We start from the raw sequence: 17,831 nt of genomic DNA, 5'->3' as shown, positions 1-17,831 counted from the left end.
GGACTTCCGTCGACACCATTTTCACACTCGGGGAAGTCCCCAGGCTTACACCTGATCGGTACCAGCTGTTCGCTGTCCAAGGTGCCAGAGCCGCAACACAGCTCTGATCGACCTTGAAATGCAGCCGGCCAGACGCCCACGCTCTGCGCGGCACCCGAGCCTTCAGCCAGAACTGCAGGGGGCGCATGCGGAGCAAGCCCAGCCGCAGAACCGGAGATGCTGAGGCCATGAGACCCTGCATCTTTTGACAGTGTTTGAGCGACACGGTCGCGCTGCAGCGGAAAGAACTCGCTGCGCGCTGAATGCCCATCGCGCGCTGTGGTGACAGCCGCGCCGTCATGGAGCACGAGTTCAGAACTATACCCAGAAACAGGATCGTCTGACTGGGGTTCAGCGAACTCTTCGCCCAATTGACACTGAGGCCGAGCTTCTCGAGGTGATAGAGTAAAACGGCCCTGTGGTCCACGAGCTCCGCTCGTGATCGGGCCAGAACCAGCCAGTCGTCCAAATAATTCAGCACTCGTATGCCTCTGAGTCTGAGAGGAGCGAGCGCTGCATCCATGCACCTCGTAAACGTACGAGGAGCCACGGAGGACTGTAAACTGGCATGCCTGGCCCTCGAAGGCGAATCTCAAATATCGCCTGTGGTTTGACGCTATCTGTATTTGAAAATACGCGTCCCTCAGATCTATTGACATGAACCAGTCCCCTCTGCGAATCTGCGCGAGGAGTTTCCTGGTCGTAAGCATTTTGAAACTGCGTTTCATCAATGCCTTGTTCAGCTGTCTTAGATCCAGTATGGGCCTGAGACCCCCGTCTCTCTTGGGCACCAGAAAGTATCTGCTGTACAGCCCCCCCCTCGCTTTGACCTTGAGACACAGGCTCTACAGCCCCTTTGCTCAACAGTTTTGATATTTCGGCCCGAAGTATGTGTGCTACTTCTGTTTTGACCGTAGTTTCGACGCGCGAAGAAAAGATCATCGGAGCTCGCCCAGCCCTCACTGCCCAAAGCTAGTAGAGAGCGCGTGTCCTCTTCCCCCGACGCGGCCCTGAGATCGACTTCCTCGGACGATGCGCCGGCAAACAGCGGGCGCTGCCCACCGGGAAGCGATGCAGGGGGGGCCGGTGAAGCAGGGCGAACCGGCGAGCTCGGTTGAGCTGAAGACGGTCCCGGAATCCGCTGGAAGCGATGCTTTTACTGCGCCTGAGCGCAGCAGAGAATGCAGGCTCAGAGAAAAAGGCCAGGCGAGTCCTCAGAGTCACCATGGCAACAGCTCGCAGTGGGGGCATCCGCCGTCAGCGAGCGCGAGCGCTGCATGATCTTCACCCAGGCAGGAGACACAGATGACGTACCGGTCTCCCTCGCTGAGTGGGGCTCTGACGAGCTGCAGGAAGGCATCTTAAAAAAGACGCAAGCTCTTTTACGAGTGTGTGTCGCGGGGCGAACACACACACACACACACATAAAGAACAGCTTGGATATAACAGAATTGAAACGATATAGGCGCCGGATAGCGCAGCAGGAACGGCAGTGGAAGGCGGCGATGCCAGCAGCTTCAGAATGGCTCGTCCTGCTGATGTGCTTTCCGTCTCACCTATGGCTGTGTACTGCTGCAAATGCGCTTTACAAAAATACAAAATTAAGGATAATTTTTTGCTTCAGTATTTCGTGAAAAGAGACTTTTCCCGTAGCGTCTTAGCTAAGACGCAGTACGAGAGAGCTCTCGTAAGAGAACTTGATGATTACATTATTTTAAATGAGTCCATCCCCCAAGATTACTGTTATAAACATGTAATTTGTCATCTGTGTCTCCTGCCTGGGAGGCAAAGGGGGAGGTGTTGCTTCAATTTATAACAACATTTTCAGGATTTCTCAGAGGGCAGGCTTCAAGTATAACTCGTTTGAAGTAATGGTGCTTCATATAACATTATCCAAAGAAACAAATGTTAATGATAAATCCCCTGTTATGTTTGTACTGGCTACTGTATACAGGCCACCAGGGAACCATACAGACTTTATTAAAGAGTTTGGTGATTTTACATCCGAGTTAGTTCTGGCTGCAGATAAAGTTTTAATAGTTGGTGATTTTAATATCCATGTTGATAATGAAAAAGATGCATTGGGATCAGCATTTATAGACATTCTGAACTCTATTGGGGTTAGACAACATGTTTCAGGACCTACTCATTGTCGAAATCATACTCTAGATTTAATACTGTCACATGGAATTGATGTTGATAGTGTTGAAATTAAACTTCATATAGCCAAAATTGTAAATTCTACTTCTTGTTACAAGTATGGAAGAACCATCACTTCTACCACAAAAAAATGCTTTTTAAGTTATCTTCCTGATGTATCCAAATTCCTTAGCATATCCAAAACCTCAGAACAACTTGATGATGTAATAGAAACTACGGACTCTCTCTTTTCTAGCATTTTAATTATAGTTGCTCCTTTATGCTTAAGGAAGGTTAAGGAAATTAGTATGACACCATGGTATAATGAGCATACTCGCACCCTAAAGAGAGCAGCCCGAAAAATGGAGCGCAGCTGGAGGAAAACAAAACTAGAGGTATTTCGTATTGCTTGGCGGGAAAGTAACCTATCCTACATAAAAGCATTAAAAACTGCTAGATTCGATTACTTTTCTTCTCTTTTAGAAGAAAACAAACATAACCCCAGGTATTTATTCAATACAGTGGCTAAATTAAAGAAAAATAAAGCCTCAACAAGTGTTGACATTTCCCAACATCACAGCAGTAATGACTTTATGAACTATTTTACTTCTAAAATCGATACTATTAGAGATAAAATTGCAACCATTCAGCCGTCAGCTAAAGTATTGCATCAGACAGTGCACTATAGACCCCCTGAGGAACAGTTCCACTCATTCTCTACTATAGGAGAGGAAGAATTGTATAAACTTGTTAAATCATCTAAACCAACAACATGTATGTTAGACCCTATACTATCTAAGCATCCTAGTACTGAGACTGCTCTCCTTAGAATTACAAATGATCTGCTCTTATCATCTGATCGTGGTTGTATCTCTCTATTAGTTTTATTGGATCTTAGTGCTGCTTTTGACACAATTGACCACAACATTCTTTTGCATAGACTTGAACACTTTGTTAGCATTAATGGAAGTGCATTAGCATGGTTTAAATCGTACTTGTATGACCGCCATCAGTTCGTAGCAGTGAATGAAGATGTATCATATCGATCACAAGTGCAGTATGGAGTACCTCAAGGCTCAGTACTAGAGCCGCTACTCTTCACGCTTTATATGTTACCCTTGGGAGATATCATCAGGAAACATGGTGTTAGCTTTCACTGTTACGCTGATGATACTCAGCTCTATATTTCTTCGCGGCCCGGTGAAACACACCAATTTGAAAAACTAATGGAATGCATAGTCGATATAAAAAACTGGATGACGAGTAATTTCTTACTGCTAAATTCTGAAAAAACAGAGGTGTTAATTATAGGACCTAAAAACTCTGCATGTAATAACCTAGAACACTGTCTAAGACTTGATGGTTGCTCTGTCAATTCTTTGTCATCTGTTAGGAACCTAGGTGTGCTATTTGATCGCAATATTTCCTTAGAAAGCCACGTTTCTAGCATTTGTAAAACTGCATTTTTCCATCTCAAAAATATATGTAAATTACGGCCTATGCTCTCAATGTCAAATGCAGAAATGTTAATCCATGCATTTATGACCTCAAGGTTAGATTATTGTAATGCTTTATTGGGTGGTTGTTCTGCACGCTTAGTAAACAAACTACAGCTAGTCCAAAATGCAGCAGCAAGAGTTCTTACTAGAACCAGGAAGTATGACCATATTAGCCCGGTCCTGTCAACACTGCACTGGCTCCCTATCAAACATCGTATAGATTTTAAAATATTGCTTATTAAGCCCTGAATGGCTTAGCACCTCAGTATTTGAATGAGATCCTTTTACATTATAATCCTCTACATCTGCTACGTTTTCAAAACTGAGGCAATTTGATAATACCTAGAATATCAAAATCAACTGCGGGCGGCAGATCCTTTTCCTATTTGGTGCCTAAACTCTGGAATAACCTACCTAACATTTTTCGGGAGGCAGACACACTCTTGCAGTTTAAATCTAGATTAAAGACCCATCTCTTTAACCTGGCCTACACATAACATACTAATATGCTTTTAATATCCAAATCCGTTAAAGGATTTTTAGGCTGCATTAATTAGGTAAACCGGAAGCGGGAACACTTCCCATAACACCCGATGTACTTGCTACATCATTAGAAGAATGGCATCTACACTAATATTAGTATGTTTCTCTCTTATTCCGAGTTCACCGTAGCCACCAGATCCAGTCTGTATCCAGATCAGAGGGTCACTGCAGTCACCCGGATCCAGTACGTACACTAAGTAGACAGCCTAAAGGCCCTTTTTACCGCCGCTGGTACCGCCGCTGCGGCGTCTGTAAAGTGCCTTTGCAGCTTTTGACCGCTGAGTGGCGCTTTAACCACAAGTTATCAAACAAGTGCATCAAAGCACATTTTCACAAATAGACGTCAGTTTTGCCTCGCTGATGTGTTACATTGGACGGCTTCAGTCACGGAAAATGAAAGAAAAAGACTATAGTTAAAATATTTAATATATTTAATAAATAATATTCACAGACGAAAGTTTGGTACTTATGAAGTTATGTGCATTTATTAGAACGAATTCAAGCAGGATAAATGTCAAGCCTGTGTCTGTGCTTATATTTTCTCTAAGCTACATGGTATTATTTTATTTTAGATATTAGATATATTTTAAAATATTAGACATATTTTAGATTTGATACATTTAAAAGGTGTGCAGAATTATTTATATTATATGAATTATGTGTTATATTATTCAAAAGAAATTGTGGTTTCCTTTGCATCGGAGCATTAAAAGTGGTAGCCTATTTTAGGGGGGTAGGCTACATGGATTAATATGCAATGTCAATATTTTCATATATTATGCCTATATTTTAATTTATATTTTAAAATTCCTTTAATAAAACAACATGCATTTTTGCTATTCGTTCTGTCCTTTATTTTGACAGATAACTTCTTGGGAAAAAGACATTTGTCTGTAAACTGATTAAGAAATTGTTGCATGTTTAAACGTGAAGCGCTGTATAATTTCGTTCACATTATTTATGCCTAATTAGCCTAAAACAAGAAACGAATAAATTAAACCTGCACGATTTAGCTAAATCTTTGAAACTCTAGAATGGACGGATTAATAAACCGTCCTCACGCTTAAACTCAAGTTCTCTCATTATAATCAACAAAATGCACACGATGTAAAAAAAGAGCTTCATTAACTGACAACATAAGTGATTTTAAAGGGAGCCTTCTTTACTTGCTTTTAGTGCTGGGCGATAGCATATGGCCTAAAAAAAAAATCGGATTTATTATTTAAATCGATTTTAAAATCAATATTCAAATGACAAAGAAATTTTTCAAAACAAGTTTTAATATAGTTATAAACTTATAACTGAGACAAGATGATAAAAAACTGTAATGTTATTACCTTTATGCTGGAAAGACCTTTATTTTATTTTATTATTATTTTTATTATATATTATTTTTTATTATTATTTATTTTTTGTTAATACTAGCCCATCAGCTGTGCAAATTTTGTTTGTGAGGAAAATAACAGTACATTTTTGTCAGTTATTTTATCTAAACAGATCGAATAATTTCTTCAAGATTTCAAAATCAAATAGCCTACTGATAATGTAGCACTGTAAGATTACATTTGTTTGAATGCATTATTGCTAAAGCGATTGCGTGTGAATGTGCTTTATCTGTTTAAATCATGCTTTAACCCGAAAATAAACAGTAAAAGAAACAGACAAACTCATATAGCCTTTAACATCCCGCTCGACTATTGCAGTAATTATAACCTGATCAAGCCATAGCTAAATATGTTTAACATGAATTCTTGCTGAATTTGCGGGCTGTTGGCATGAATTGATGGAGGCTCCAGTCAGAATCACACCGCTCAGCTCATCCTTTGCTCGGCGGCGTGTCTCTGTCTGACTCGGGGGGGAGGGTTGAGCCACTCTGAACTACGGGAGAACTGAGTGGTGCGTCGGTGGATGTTGAAAAGAAAACCGATTTCCATTCAAACAAACCGATGTAAATTACAAATTCGAGTTAATTGATAAAATCGATTTATCACCCAGCCCTACTTGCTTTCATATTATTTAATGAAAAAAAATGCAGCTGCATTTAAATGCAAGTGTGTAAAATATGTGCAAGATTTGCACTGCACGTGTGATGGTAGATGTGCAGCTTTTATTCTTATTTATTTTATCTTCATTACAAATCTTGTTTGGTTTCATTTTGGATAATTGCATGTAAAAAATAATTTTCGTTGTAATGAAAAATGTGAATTAATATTCATATGCAAGTATTTGTGCAAAAATTATAAATTCACATTAATGACAGGGCACATTAATAGTCAACATTCAACAATCTGTGAATGTTGCATTTCTCTGTCGGAGAGAGCCAGCACTGTGAATTTCATCTTGCAGCAGACAAGAAAACATTTGTTTATTAATAAATAATATTAAAATGTCTCATTTTTCACAATTATTAGGCTACTTCTGCATGTGCTTTGTGGCAAACTTAATGCATGTACTTGAGCGCAGAATATATTAAGATTTGATTATGTAAATTTAATATAAACCTCTGATTAGTTGAATATAACAAATGAACGACTAGAACTAGAAAAATCTTACATGGGGACAGACAGACCATTTTTTAGTCTATAACCAAAAAAAACAGTCCTATATAAACCGGTTCAGCAACTTTGAAAGCCTCATAAGACACTGTCCATATGAAAGAGCAACTCACACCTTTATCTCGACCCCAACAAGCCACACATAACTAACCCCAAAAACCCAACCCCCTCCAGCTGAACTGAATTCGGTCTGTGTTTTGACTCTGAGGAACGTAGTGTTACTGGGCTGAAACATGCCTGCACTCAGCAGCACTACTCTTTGTATTCATTATATTCTAGCAGCCCATACCATTATTTTCACAAGACCATAATGATAATAACAAATCACCAATTCATAATTAATCATTATTTTACGAAAATCAATGTTATTTGTGATCGTGGATGTTTGCGGAAGGCTTTAAGACCAAGCGGAATCCTCTGTTCCGGCAGCTTCACTGTCTGCGGTTTGACTTTACTAAATCAGATTGAGGCGAATACAACTTATTGATCATGAGCCCAACATTTAGCAAGCAGGAAACATTCATTCTACCTGAAGGAAGATGTATTTTATTGAGCTAATGCTGTTAAATAGAGAGAGAGAGGGAGAGGGAGAGAGAGAGAGAGAGAGAGAGAGAGAGAGAGAGAGAGAGAACCAGTCTAGGGCTATTCTTAAACTTGGAGCTCATTATATTGAAGTACAAATCCAAACACCAGAAATGTTATGCATTTATGAATAATGAAATGTTATAAAAAAGTATGCATTTTATTTATTCACATGCAGTATGGTTGTTGGTATTTAGCAGTTAAAACCTATTTTTAAACTTGAATTTAAATACTATTAAACTAACTTTAAAATATCAAGGAGTTTATAAATTAAAAATGGTAAAATGTCACAGTGCATGTTAAATAGCCTAAAGGAACTTGTGTTAATAATATAATTTGATTTTTTTACATGAAAAACTCCTGTATAAAATGGGACAGCAACCTTTATATCAAACATTTTTAAATCATCCACAGCTGAGCAACGCGAGAGGGGGATCTGCGCCAGAGCGTGTGAAGTGAATGTGATGAACGGTCATTTTCAGATGCAATGAAAAAAAAATAGCCTAGATTAGGCCCATGCAGGCTCTGCTCTCAAGTATATATTACTTATAATTACTGTTAACCCAGAGTAACAAATATTAATGGATTAATCGCCTTTTTTCATTTGCTGCATGTTTTCTTTATTTATTTATTTTTAAACACACTAAAAAAAATAAAGTTTGTGAGAGAAAAAAAAAATTATCGTGTATAGGTTTAAATTAAATGTATTAATCAACTATTTTCGTTTGCTGCATGTTTTTTTATATTATATAATTCATGTTTAAATTGCATTTTATTACATTTAGAAAAACGGCTGGCCTAATAATGTTATCATGTACAAACAGGATATATTTAATTCCCTTCACTTTACAACAAATCCTTTAAATTTAACACATATATCAGAACAAAACAAGAATTAAAAATATAGAATTCTAATGGATAAATATAAATGCAGTATATAAAAATATAGGCTTAGCTATAAACAAACAAAAAATAATAATAATTTAAAGCTCAGCATAAGGTAAGGTTGGGCTTTCTCATTCTCTCACTCAGGAAAAATCCGTTTCCATATTTGTGATGTTGCCCATTTGAAGCTTAAGTATTATTCGTGAGGTAAAATAGGTTTTGTTGTACACGCATGTTTCAGTATCGATGGAAAAAAATAATAATTAACAATATGTGGAGTAAGTGGATTGCTGCTTACGCTGAATGTCTGGTGAACAACTGCTGTTTCCAGTGAATATGTGCACGAGACACCAGCGTGATCAAACAGCTGAAACAATACTAAATTTTTGGACACACATAAGGCATAATTCAAAAATGCAAAGTGTTAGTAGTTTGAAAAAAATCATAAATAAAAACAGAGTTAATAATAATTATTGCTAAATGCTGGACCGTTCCCATTTCGCTCTGCATATGGAACATGAAGATTTTTTTTAAACCAAGAATGAACCGAAATGAAAATGAAATGAAAACATTTAGGTTTTTTTCGTATATATATATATATATATATATATATATATATATATATATATATATATTCACAAGACCATAATGATAATATCAAATCATCAATTAATAATTATTAATTATTTTACGAAAATCATTGTTATTTGTGATCATGAATGTTTAAGGAAGGCTTTAAGACCAAGCGGAATCCTCTGTTCCCACCTCACAGCGCGCGGGACTCGCGTTCAGTGAAGCAGCTTCACTGTCTGCGGTTTGACTTTACTAAATCAGATTGAGGCGAATACAACTTATTGATCATGAGCCCAACATTTAGCAAGCAGGAAAACATTCATTCTACCTGAAGGAAGACGTATTTCATTGAGCTAATGCTGTTAAATAGAGAGAGAGAGAGAGAGAACCAGTCTAGGGCTATTAAACTTGGAGCTCATTATATTGAAGTACAAATCCAAACACCAGAAACGTTTAAATACTATTAAACTAACTTTAAAATATCAAGGAGTTTATAAATTAAAAAGGATAAAATGTCACAGTGCATGTTAAATAGCCTAAATGAACTTGTGTTAATAATATAATTAGAACTAACAATATAATTCGATGTTTTTACATGAAAAACTCCTGTATAAAATGGGACAGCAACCTTTATATCAAACATTTTTAAATCATCCACAGCTGAGCAACGCGAGAGGGGGATCTGCGCCTGAGCGCGTGAAGTGAATGTGATGAACGGTCATTTTCAGATGCAATAAAAAAAAAAAAAAAGCCTAGATAGGCCATGCAGGCTCTGCTCTCAAGTATATAATACTTATAATTACTGTTAACCCAGAGTAACAAATTTTAAGGGATTAATCGCCTTTTTTCATTTGCTGCATGTTTTCTTTCTTTCTTTATTTTTAAACACGCTAAAAAATAAATTAAGTTTGTGAGAGAAAAAAAATATATAAATGAGTCGTGTATAGGTTTCATTTTAATGTATTAATCACCTATTTTCGTTTACTGCATTTTTTTCATATATAATTCATGTATAAATTGCATTTTATTACATTTAGAAATAATAACGGCTGGCCTAATAGTGTTATCATGTACAAACAGGATATATTTAATTCCCTTCACTTTACAACTGTTACAAACACGCCAGGTTCCACCTCCACACAATCTCAGAGCACACCCTCACCTGAATATTAGATCGCCTCCACCTGCTCATCACCCACTCATCAGCACTACACTACAAAAGCCACACACACGCACCCAGTCATTGTCCGGTCACGTTCGCGACAAGATCATTCCTGTATGCTTACTATAAGGACTAACTCCTCTTCTACTCTCTCCAGAAGATTCTCTCCTACGAATCCAGTTCCCCGAAGTGTGTGTGTATGTGGTTCCCCGTCCCGTCAAGAAGTCACAGCCTTACCTGCACGGATCCAAACTCCTTCTCACTCCTCACTTCCTGCTCCTCTGCTTGTGTCTTATAAAATAAACATCTTCATCTGTTACCTCCTCAGCTTCCCGAGTGATCCGTAACAGATGACCGGACCAAGACCGACAGGCACAAGCATGAGCCTCACAGACCATTCCAAGATCTGGTAGATGCACTCCGTCGAACACTCATGGCAGTCCCAGCATCTCCTCCACCAGCGAGCACTTCCTCCGACCCTGTCATCACTTCCTCACCTGCCATGCACGCCAGTCCCATGGCCAGGCCGGCGCCCTACTCTGGTTCGGTGGAGGAATGCAGCGAATTTCTCCTTCAGTGTTCACTGGTCCTGGAGATGCAACCGCACATGTATCCAACGGACCGCTCTAAGGTAGCCTTTATCATTTCCCAATTGCAAGGCAAAGCACTACTGTGGGCAGATTCACTCTGGACTTAAAATAATCCAGTTATCCAGTCTTATTCTAGCTTCATCGACCATTTCCGTGAAGTTTTCGGCAGACCTGCTTGGGACTCTTCAATTGGTGAGAAGCTGTATAATTTAAAACAAGGGAAAATGTCTGTCAATGAATATGCCTTGCAGTTAAGGACTCTGGCGGCCTCCAGTGGATGGAACGAACAGGCCTTGCTGACAACCTATCGCCAAGGACTGGAACCCCGAGTGCGGTTGGATCTCGCTGCATACGAGGATACCATCGGCCTCGAGAGATTCATCCAGTTATCCATTCGCTTCGCCACTCGTATGCAGTCATGCTTAGAAGAGCACCAGGGCCAGGCGCATTCCTCCACTCCACCCAGAATCTATGCCTCTACTGTGCATCCCCGGGGCATACTATAGCAGTGTGCCCCGTCCGTCCTCCTCGTCCCATGGTGAGTGCCATTCTCCCTTCAAGATATCAAATGAGACCACTCACCACTGTTGTAACACTTACTGCTGCTGATGTATCTCTTCCTGTTTCCGCCCTCCTCAATTCTGGGTCAGCCGGCAACTTCATCTCCGGCGCCCTCTGTCATCAGCTCAAACTCCCCACTACGGCTATGCCGTCTGCCTACCAGATCCACACAATCACCGGCAGGCCGTTAAGCAAGAAGTACGTACGTCATTGTGTTGGTCCCATCTCCCTCAGAACTGGACTTCTGCACCATGAGGAGATCCATCTGCTGGTTTTGGAGGAATCCACCGCTGACGTTATTTTAGGGCGCCCATGGTTGGAGCAGCACAACCCCGTGATTTCCTGGAGAACCGGTGAGATCCGGAAGTGGGGCAAAGCCTGTTTCCATTCATGCATCTCCGGCTGTCCCATTCCTGTTGAGCAACCCCCTGAGCCACTACCAGTCTACTCCACCTCTATCGAGAGCCCGATCGAGCACCAGTCCATCACCATTCCTCAGTGCCACGCCCCCTTCAGCGACGTCTTCTGCCCTAAGCGGGCCTCCAAGCTGCCTCCACACCGGCCGTGGGACTGTGCAATAGATCTGCTGCCGGGTGAACCAGTGCCAAAGGGAAGGATATATCCCCCATCCGTTGCCGAGGAGAAGGCCATGGAGGACTACATCAAGGAGGCGCTGGCCCAAGGGTATATCCGTCCATCAACCTCCCCTGCTGCTTCCAGCTTCTTCTTTGTGGCCAAAAAGGATGGAGGTTTGAGACCATGCATAGATTACAGAGCTCTCAATAAAATCACTCTTAAATTCCGGTACCCACTTCCCCTCGTCCCTGCGGCCCTGGAACATCTCCGTGGTGCCACTGTGTTCACCAAGTTGGACCTCCGCAGCGCGTATAACCTCATCCGGATACGTGAGGGGGACGAGTGGAAGACCGCCTTCATCACCCCTACTGGCCACTATGAGTACTGTGTTATGCCGTATGGACTTGTTAACGCACCCTCCGTATTTCAGGACTTCATTCATGAGGTGCTCCGGGATTTCCTCCACAAGTCCGTCCTAGTGTACATTGATGACATATTGATCTACTCCCGGAGCTTGGCAGACCATCAGCACCACGTTGCGGAGGTTCTGCAACGCCTGAGGGACTACCAGCTCTATCTCAAAGCCGAGAAATGTTCCTTCCATCAGCCCTAAGTGCAGTTCCTTGGATACACCATCGACCGCAGTGGCATCCGGATGGACGAGGGGAAGGTGAGCACAGTCAGGGACTGGCCCATTCCTACCACAATCAAGGAGCTGAAACGATTCCTGGGCTTTGCAAATTTCTATAGACGATTCATACACAATTTCAGTTCTATCACCAGCCCTCTTACCAACCTTCTCCGCCAAAAGCCCAAATCTCTCTCCTGGACTCAAACTGAAACTGACACTGAAGCCTTCCAAGCCCTCAAACAAGCCTTTACGACCGCCCCCCTCCTAGTACACCCGGACCCCGATCGACCTTTCGTGGTGGAAGTGGACGCCTCAACCACCAGAGTGGGAGCGGTCCTTTCCCTGCAGCAGGGGAATCCCAATTGCCTCCATCCATGTGCCTTCTTCTCTCGGAAACTCAACCCGGCGGAGGTAAATTACGACATCGGGAATCGGGAATTGCTACCCATTAAACTTGTCCTGGAGAAATGGAGGCATTGGCTGGAGGGAGCCAAACACCCATTTCAAGTACTAACTGACCACAAGAACCTTGAATATCTTCGAGCAGCTAAGAGACTCAACCCCAGACAGGCCCGCTGGGTGTTATTCTTCACCCGCTTCAAGTTTACCATATCTTACCGCCCAGGGGTAAAGAACGTTAAGGCCGATGCTCTGTCTAGATGTTATGCTCCCGAAGAGAAAACAGAAGATCCTGAACCCATCCTCCCGGACAAGATCATCGTCGCTCCTATCACTTGGTCAGCCGAGACTCTTCCTCCAGCCGAACCTCCTAATAATACCCCGCCGGGTTGCCCACCGGATCACCTTTACATCCCCAGGACACGGCGCACCCCACTCATCCACTCGACACATACATCACTTGGCACTGGTCACCCGGGGGTCAATGAAACCCTAATAGGGCCTACCTACAGCCATGGAATTGATGTTCAACCATGTCTTCAGGTACTTCGGCATCCCAGAAGATATCGTGTCAGATCGAGGCCCCCAGTTCATCTCCCGGGTGTGGAGAGCATTCCATTCCCTCCTAGGTGTGGCCATCAGCCTGTCCTCTGGCTATCCCCCCAGTCAAACGGGCAGACGGAGAGGAAGGTCCAGGAGATCTGACGCTTCCTCCGTACCTTCTGCCACGGCCACCAGAACTCCTGGAACCAATTCCTGGGGTGGGTCGAGTACGCACAAAACTCCCTCCGTCAACCCACCACCGGACTCACCCCCTTCCAGTGCGTACTCGGTTACCAACCACCTCTGTTTTCCTGGTCTGGAGAGCCCTCGGATTTCCCTGCCGTCGACTACTGGTTCCGGGAGAGCGAGAGGGTCTGGGACGCGGCTCATCATCAACTTAAGCGGGCACTTCACAGACGCAGGACGACAGCCGACCTTCGCCGGTCCGAGGCCCCCCACTACCAGCCCGGTCAGAAGGTCTGGCTGTCCACCCGGGACATCCGCCTGCGTCTACCCTGCCGCAAGCTCAGTCCCAGATTCATTGGCCCATTCACCATCACCCAGCAGATAAATCCAGTCATGTATAAACTCCAGCTTCCTCCTGAGTACCGGATTCACCCCACTTTCCACGTATCACTCCTTAAACCTCACCATCCTTCTGTTTCTCCCTCCACAGAACCTGGCGAGACGGAAGCCCCCCCTCCTCTCCTCCTAGATGACGGCGCAGCTTATACAGTCAAGGACATCCTGGACTCCCGGCGGCGTGGTGGGCAGCTGGAATATCTAGTGGACTGGGAAGGATACGGTCCAGAGGAACGTTCCTGGGTCCCACGCAACGACATCTTGGATCCCGCCTTACTGGATACCTTCCATTCCATTCATCCCAATCGACCAGCTCCCAGGGGAAGAGGACGCCCACCACGTCGTCGGGGTCCCCGGCCCTCAGGAGCGGACCCTGGGGAGGGGGGTACTGTTACAAACACACCAGGTTCCACCTTCACACAGTCTCAGCGCACACCCTCACCTGAATATTAGATCGCCTCACTCACTCATCAGCACTGCACTACAAAAGCCACACACACGCACCCAGTCATTGTCCGGTCACGTTCGCGTCAAGATCATTCCTGTATGCTTACTATAAGGACTAACTCCTCTTCTACTCTCTCTCCTACGAATCCAGTTACCCGAAGTGTGTGTGTGTGTGGTTTCCCGTCCCGTCAAGAAGTTACAGCCTTACCTGCACGGATCCAAACTCCTTCTCACTCCTCACTTCCTGCTCCTCTGCTTGTGTCTTATAAAATAAACATCTTCATTTGTTACCTCCTCAGCTTCCCAAGTGATCCGTAACAACAACAAATCCTTTAAATTTAACAAATATATCAGAACAAATCAAGAATTAAAAATATAGAATTCTAATGGATAAATATAATTGCAGTATATAATAGTATAGGCTTAGCTATAAACAAACAAAAAATAATAATAATTTAAAGCTAAGCATAAGGTAAGGTTGGGCTTTCTCATTCTCTCACTCGGGAGAAATCCGTTTCCATATTCGTGATGTTGCCCATTTGAAGCTTAAGTATTATTCGTGAGGTAAAATAGGCTTTGTTGTACATGTGTGTTTCAGTATCAATGAAAAAAATAATAATTAACAATATGTGAAGTAAGTGGATCGCTGCTAACACTGAATGTCTGGTGAATGACTGCTGTTTCCAGTGAATATGTGCACGAGACACCAGCGCGATCAAACAGCTGAAACAGAAAATACTCAATTTTTGGTCACACATAAGGCATAATTAAAAAATGTAGTTTGTAGTTGTATGTGTAATGCAGTTAGTAGTTTAAAAAAACTAAAAACAGAGTTAATAATAATTATTGCTAAATGCTGGACCGTTCCCATTTCGCTCTGCATATGGAACCTGAATGAACCGAAATTAAAATGAAATGAAAACATTTAGCTTTTTATCCGTATATATATACATTAGGGGTGTGCACGGATAGTAGAACATTCGAATATTCGTTCTGCTCTAATTATTCGATAAATAAATATGATATTCGAATTTCAAAAAAAAAAAATTCACAATAAAACCTAATTTAGTCACTTTCTGTGATTCTCCATGGCATATTTGAAGATGTATGCAAGCAAAAAATAATTAATGAATGAATAAGGGGCCGTTCACATATCACGCCTAAAAACGCGTGGAAAATGCTAGGCGGGCCGCTTTCTCCTCCTTTCCAAAGCGCTCGGGCAGAAGCGCTCCTGAGGCGTCTCTCGTTGCTAATCAACAATGACGCGCTCTCTCCATGAAAACGCAGAAATTTCAGCAAAGGATAAATGGATTTGCAGCACAAAAAAAACACTTTCAGTAGCTCTGCAACTAAATTTATTTCAAAATGGCAATCCATATACAGCTATGATCAGCTGTTCCTTCATCTTGGCTGAGCTTTCAATGTTGTTTTTACGGGAAAGGAAGAAGCTGAATGTTTAGTTCTTGTCACATGACCCGCGGTGTCCTTGCGGCATTCTGAAAAGTTGAGATGTTTTTAACTCGATGCGGTGCGGACGCGCCTGGAAAAAACCGGAGTGTCTCACCGCGTGTGCATCGCGACCGCGTCACTTCCATTATGAGCGCGCATACCGCGCGCCTACATTGGAAATAACGAACTTGAGCGAGAAAAAAAAGCGATATGTGAACGGCCCCTAAGAACTGCGGTCTTCTACAGTACTTCAAATATGCCGTGGAGAATCACAGAAAGTGACCGAATTCAAGAACATTGTTGCAGCATCTCTCAAGCAATGAATAAACACCGCTAACTTGGAGAATGCAGTGAAAACTCCTCTTCACGTCTGCCCTAGACCCTCGGCACAAACATCTCAGGTTTCTCGATGAAAACATGAGAGAAGTAAGAAAAAAAAAAAAATTTTTGAACATTATCAGAATATTTTCCTTGATGCGAGTGGTGCGGATGCAGCCGCTGTCACCAACGATGAAGAGGATGCAATGCCCACTCGTCGGAAAAGGCTGAGCCAGTTCTTCAGCGATGATTAAAGAGAGTCCAGCCGAGACGAGTGGGAACAGTTCTTGCTGGAGCCATGTATTCCACCAGATGAGGATCCCATTCAGTGGTGAAACGAAAACACGAAGCGCTTCACAAAACTTATTCGCTTAGCACACCGTTATTTGTGAGTCCCGCCAACGTCTGTGCCGTCAGAGCGCGTTTTCTCCATGGTCGGCCTTATTGTTAACAGACTAAGGAGCCGACTTTCCCCCGATCATGTTTACATGCCCGTATTTCTTAACAAGAACATGTAAAACAATAAAAAAAGCAAAAAAGACTTGCTGACAGTTTCAAAGTTTCAAAGTTAAGTGTAGGCTACGTTCTACAACAGCCTAATTGCTGCAGGCTGCTTTACGTTTTTTCTTTATTCACTTTTTTTTTTTTTTTTTGCTTTTAATCTGTACTTTTGTTTGTTTGCACGCATTGTTAAAGGTTTTCAGCTACAAAACACGATGTGTAATGTTCAAGCTTATTGTTTGTAAGCTTGTTCAAAATGACGGAAACAATAAATGTTGCTGAAAAATAACGTCTGTCTCATTAAACTTAATTTAAATAAACAAATATTCGAATATTCATTTTTTGTGAGCTCAAATATTCGAATATGATATTTGCGGAAAACGCCCATCCCTAATATACATACATGGGCCTTATATTTATTTACTGTTTAATAACAATAGCATGCATATGATCCTTTGTGCAAAGGTCTTCTTTAAATTAGACTGTAGCCTAAGACTATCTTACGTTTTAAAATGAACTCACTGTAAATGTTTGAATATTTTTTTAAAGACGTTACAATGTTATATCATAATGTTATTGTTGTTTTACTTCTTCCTTTTATCTGATTTTACAATTAGATTCAATCCGTCCCTTTGCACCACCTGGCGGTAGTTTCGCAAATGATTTTAACACGCGACTGAATTACAGTTGCCAGATGGTGGATCGGCACCTAGAAAGGACCTCTACAGCCCTGAAAGACAGCGGAGACCAGGACAACTAGAGCCCCAGATACAGATCCCCTGTAAAGACCTTGTCTCAGAGGACCACCAGGACAAGACCACAGGAAACAGATGATTCTTCTGCACAATCTGACTTTGCTGCAGCCTGGAATTGAACTACTGGTTTCATCTGGTCAGAGGAGAACTGGCCCCCCAACTGAGCTGGGTTTCTCCCAAGGTTTTTTTCTCCATTCTGTCACCGATGGAGTTTCGGTTCCTTGCCGCTGTCGCCTCTGGCTTGTTTAGTTGGGGGCACTTCATCTACAGCGATATCGTTGACTTGATTGCAAATAAATGCACAGACACTATTTAAACTGAACAGAGATGACATCACTGAATTCAATGATGAACTGCCTTTAACTATCATTTTGCATTATTGACACACTGTTTTCCTAATGAATGATTTTCAGTTGCTTTGACGCAATGTATTTTGTTTAAAGCGCTATATAAATAAAGGTGACTTGACTTGACATTCATAACAGAAGGACTCCATCATGCC

At 42.1% G+C, this 17,831-nt stretch overlaps 1 protein-coding gene across 7 annotated transcripts in view; it reads right to left on the bottom strand.

The window, feature by feature from the left end:
- def8 (differentially expressed in FDCP 8 homolog) overlaps window positions 1-17,831 on the bottom strand; it is a 196,754-nt gene that overhangs the window by 13,837 nt on the left and 165,086 nt on the right. The window lies entirely within an intron of this gene.

The sequence above is a fragment of the Carassius carassius genome, chromosome 23 (genome assembly GCF_963082965.1).
Source record: "Carassius carassius chromosome 23, fCarCar2.1, whole genome shotgun sequence".
NCBI classification, from domain to species: domain Eukaryota; kingdom Metazoa; phylum Chordata; class Actinopteri; order Cypriniformes; family Cyprinidae; genus Carassius; species Carassius carassius.
Note: the sequence above shows the minus strand (reverse complement) of the source record. Positions and strands in the feature narration are given on the sequence as shown.